Below are 5,389 nucleotides of genomic sequence, written 5' to 3'. Positions count from 1 at the left end.
GGGATTACAGACATAAGCAACCGCACCTGGCCCGTACAAGTTTTTGCATAGACATAGGTTTTCAAATTAATTGGGGGAAGTTTTAGGAGCATGATTGTTCCATTGTATGGTAAAATATGTTTAGCTTTGAAGGAAACTGCCAAACTATTTTCAAAGTGGGTGTACCATTTTGCATTCCTGCCAGCAATGAATGAGAGTTCCTGTGTTCCACATCCTTGTCAGAATTGGAATTGTCTGCTTTTTAGATTTTACCATTTTAATAGGTGTGTAGTGGTATCTCACTGTTGTTTTAATTTGTAATTTCCTGATGATAAATAATGTTGAACATCTTCTTGTATATTTATTTGCCATTTGCATGTCTTCTTTGATGAGATGTCTGTTCAGATCTATTTTTTTTTTAATTAGGTGGATGTTTTAGGTGTTATTTATAAATTTTGGGTACACGTCGTTTCTCAGATATTTTTTTGAAAATATTTTCTCCCAGACCATGGCTTGCCTTTTCATTCTCTAACATAGTCTTTCACAGAGCTAAATTTTTTCATTTTAAGAAAATCCAAAATCAATTTCTTTTTCTTTCATGGATCATGCTTTTGGTATTGTATCTAGAAACTCATCATCATCCTTAGGTCACTTACATTTCTTCCTATGTTTTCTTCTAGGAGTTTTATAGTTTTGCCACTTTCATTTAGGTCTATAATCCATATTGAGTTCATTTTTCTGAAAGGTGTAAGGTCTATGAGTAGGTTCTTCCCCCCAACCGTGGGGACATCCAATTGTTCTGTCACCATTTATTTAAAACAATATTCTTTCTTCATTAAATTGCCTTTGCTTCTTTGTCAAAAATCAACTGACTATATTAATGTTGGTCTGTATATGGGCTATCTATTCTGTTCCATTGATTAGTGTGTCTATTCGTTCACTTACACTATGCTTTTTGATTATTGTAGCTTTATATTAAGTCTTGAAATCAGATAGCGAGAGCGTTGCAACTTGTTCTTTTCCTTCATGTTGTCATGTTGGATATTCTAGATCTTTTGCTTTTTATATAAACTTTACAATCAGTTTATAGATATTTCGAAATAATTTGCTAGGACTTTTATTGATATGGCATTGCATCTGTGGATCAAGTTGGGAAGAATTTATATCTTAATAATATTGAGTTTTCTAATCAATAAAAATTAAAATCTTTCCATTTATTTAGATCTTTTCTTTTATCAGAGTTTTATAATTTTCCACATATAGATCCTGTATCTATTATGTTAAATTTATACCTATTTCAATTTTTGGTGCTATTTTGTTATTATTTTAATTTCAAATTCCAATTGTTCTTTGCTGATATATAGGAAAGTAATTGACTTTTGGATATTAAGCTTGTATTTCAGGACCATGCTAGACCCTCTTATTAATTGCAGAATGTTAATTCTTTGGAATAATCTGCACAAGCCAGTCATCTGTGAACAAGGACAGTTTTATTGCTTCCTTCTGAATCTATATACCTTTTTTCTTTTTCTTCCTTCCTTCCTTTCTTCCGTCTCCCCCTCCTCCTCTTTTTCTTATTCTCTCTTTCATTTTTGTCTTATCACACAAGTCAGGATTTCCAGTGTGATGTAAAATAGGAGTGGTGAAAGATCACATTCCCACTTTGTTCTGAATCTTGCATGAAAAATGTCCACCTTCTTATTATTACATTTGATGTTAGTTGTAGGTTTTTATAAGTATTCTTTTAACCAAGTTGAAAAAAATTGCCTCTATTCCTAGCTTGCTGAGTGATATTTGGATTTTGTAAAATAATTGATCTACATCAATTGATAGAATCATGTGAATTTTCTTCTTTAGCTCATTGATATGGAAAAATGCATTCATTTAATTTCAAATGTTGAGCAAGTCTTCCATATTTGAAGTAAATCCTACTTGGTCATGGTGTATAATTCTTTTTACATTTTTTGGTTTTATTTGCTAATATTTTACTGATAATGTTTAATCTATATTCATAAGAGACATTGGTCTTTAGGTTTTTTTTTTCTCATATAATGTCCTAATATCCCTTGGAATTAAGTTTTTTTATTAGGGTAATATTGGTTTCATAGAATGATTTTGGAAGTGTAAACTTTGTTTTTATTTTCTGGAGGACATTATGGAGAATTGGTATCATTTCTTCTTAAATGTTTAGAGGAATTTACCAGTGAAACTGTCTGGGCCTGGTTTTTTGGTTTAGGTGGAGATTATTCATTATTGATTCAATTTCTTCAGTAGGGCTATTCAAGTTATTTGTTTCTTCTTGTGTGAGCTTTAGTAGTTTTTGTCTAAGAATTGGTTCATTTCATGTGAATTATCAAGCTTGTGGGTGCAGAGTTGTTCATAGTATTCCTTTTATTTTCCTTTCAGTATCCACAGGCTCGGTAGTGATGACCTAAATGTATTACTGATATTGGTAATTACTGTTTTTTTCTCTTTTATTATTGGTTAGCCTGTCTAGAGGTTTATAAATTCTACTGACTTTTCTAAGAAACATCTTTCAGGTTTGTTGATATTTTTCTATTGTTTTCTTGATTTTAGTTTCATTGGTTTCTGCTTTAATTTTTGTTATTTTTTTCTTCTGCAATATTGCTTGAGGCATACATTTCTCTTCTATCTCTAATTTTGTAGTGTGAAATGTTGTGTTGCTGAGTTTACAGCTTCTTTCTAATATATGCATTTAATGGTATATATGTCCCACTAAGCACTACCTTCACCACACTTCATATATTTTGATAAGTATCTTTAAGTTTTCATTTAATTAAAATATTTTTAATTTTTCATGAGACTTCTTTGATTTATGTGTTATTTAGAAGTGTGTGGTTTTATTTCCAAATATTTTGAGGTTACCAGTTATCCTATTATTGATTTTTAGTTTAATTCCATTGTGCTTGGAGATATACATTGTATTATACCATTTTAAGTTTGATAAAGCGTGTTATGTGGTCCAGAATATGCTTTATCTAGACAAGTAGTCCATGCAAGCTTGAGAATGAATGTTCACTTCAATCACTGCACTTGGATTAAATTTTCTATAAATTCCAAATCGATCAAATTGATTGATAGTGCTATTCAGCACTATCCTTATTGATCTATCCTTGCTGATTTTTTACTTTCTTAATGTATCAATTACTGAAATTGAAGTGTTGAAATTTCCAACTATAATACTGAACTTTTTCATTTTTCCTTTTAGTTCTATCAGTTTTTGCCTCACCTATTTTGGCACTTAGCTGTTAGGTGCATACACAATAAAGATTGTTATGTCTTCTTGGGAATTTGCCCGTTTATCATGAAATAATGCTTCTCTTTATCCATGATAATTTTCCTTGTTCTGAAACTGTTTTGCCTGAGATTAATATAGCTACTCCAGCTTTCATTGTATTAATGTTAATATAACATATTTTTCTTCATCCCTTTACTTGTAACCTGTTTTATTCATTATGTGATAGCAGATTTTTTGGAAACAATAAACAGTTGGGTCTTTTGTATCCCAACCTCTTTCTTTTAATTGATATATTTAGACTATTCATATTTTAAATGATTATTGATGTAGTTGGTGCAATGTGCTAAATATCTGTGTTCCTCCCAAATTTATATGTTGAAATCATAATCCACAATGTGATGGTATTGGGGGGGGGGGTGTTTGTGAGATGATAAGATCATGAGGGTGGAGCCATTATGAATGGAATTAGTGTCCTTATAAAAGGGATCCCAGACAGCTCTCTTACCCTGTTTCTACCATGTAGGGGTACAGGAAGACAACAATCTGCAACCCAGAAGAGGGCTCTTACCAGAACCCGACCATGCTAGCACCCTGATCTCAGACTTCCAGTCTCCCTGGAATAAGTATATGTACATATGTATCCCTTATAAGGGAACCTTGAGAAACAAATTTCTGTTGTTTTTAGGCCACCCAGTCTATGGCACTTTGCTATAGTAGTCTGAACTAAGACAGTGATATTGGCAGTAACTCTCTAGGTTCACTTGTCTCTCTGTGTGGCAGGTGGGCTTGCGGCCTTAATTCTCTGATTGGTTCAAGACGATTCATTAATTTTCCGTTTGCTCAGCTTTTTTATTATTGTAAGGATGGGAGTAATGACTTAGAGATTCTTTATATGTTGGAGCTAAAACCAGAAATCTGGTTTATTGCTTTTTGTTCTGGCATTCCATCAAATAAAAACTTCACCACTAAGCCAGATGGAAAACTAGTCTCTGTCTGTGAAAGTCATTAACATCACACACACCAAAGCCTCTAAAGGCTCCATAAACCAAACATTTTAAGAAACCAGTGATACAGACTAAAGAATAAACCCATTCTTAAAAGTATTATCTGCATATGATGAGCCAAATTGCTTTCTGCCTCAAGATAAGTTTCAATCCTTGGACTGAACTGAAGTTCACAAAATGAACTCATCTAATGGCTTAAGGCTTGGATCTAGAATTTTCTATCAGTGGCCTTGTTCAAGTTTACTTAATCTCTCTATGCCTAAATTTCAAACTATAAAATGGGGAGACTAATAATTATTTTGTATAGTTTTATGGATATTAAATAACACATTTAACAGTGCAAAGTACTCAAGAATTTGTCTCCCACTCTTTAATTCTTAAGTTTTACAAAAATTAGTATAATAGATATGTAACTCCACATTTTATATAAATGTTCGGAAATAATAGGAATGGCCAGGTGCAGCAGCTCATGCCTGTAATCCCAGCACTTTGGGAGGCCAAGGCAGGAGGATCTCTTGAGCCCAGGAGTTCAAGACCAGCCTTTGCAGCAAAGTGGGACCCCAGTCTCTACAAAAAAGTTAAAAAATTATCCGGGCTTGGTGGCACAAGCCTATAGTCCCAGCTACTCAGGAGGCTGAGGTGGGAGAATTGCTTAAGCCCAGGAGTTTGAGGCTGCAGTTGTTCATGCCACTGCATTCCAGCCTGTGCAATAGAGTGAGACATTGTATCAAACAAAGAAAAGAAAATAATAGGTATGTAGCCAATGAAGGCCAATAAAGCCCAAGATGCTTTATGAAATCTGGAATCCCTTATAAAAAAAAAACCATAACCAAAAAAATAACAAAAAAAAAAGGCTCTCCTGTAATGCAAGCCATATCTGTTATGGACTCAATGTTTGTGCCCCTTCAAAATTCATATGTTAAAGCCCTAACCCCCAATGTCATGGTATTTAGAGGTGCGACCTTTGGGAGATAATCATGTTCAAATGAGGTTATGAGACTGAGGGCCCCATGATGGGATTAGTGCCCTTGTAAGAGCAGGAAAAGAGACCAGACCTCTTTCTGTCTCAGTAAGGACACTGAGAAGATGGCTGTCTGCAATCCAGAAAGAGAGTACTTATCAGGGGACCAAATCAGCTGTCATTTTG

The sequence above is a fragment of the Theropithecus gelada genome, chromosome X (assembly GCF_003255815.1).
Source record: "Theropithecus gelada isolate Dixy chromosome X, Tgel_1.0, whole genome shotgun sequence".
NCBI classification, from domain to species: domain Eukaryota; kingdom Metazoa; phylum Chordata; class Mammalia; order Primates; family Cercopithecidae; genus Theropithecus; species Theropithecus gelada.
This window is presented reverse-complemented; position numbering follows the sequence as displayed.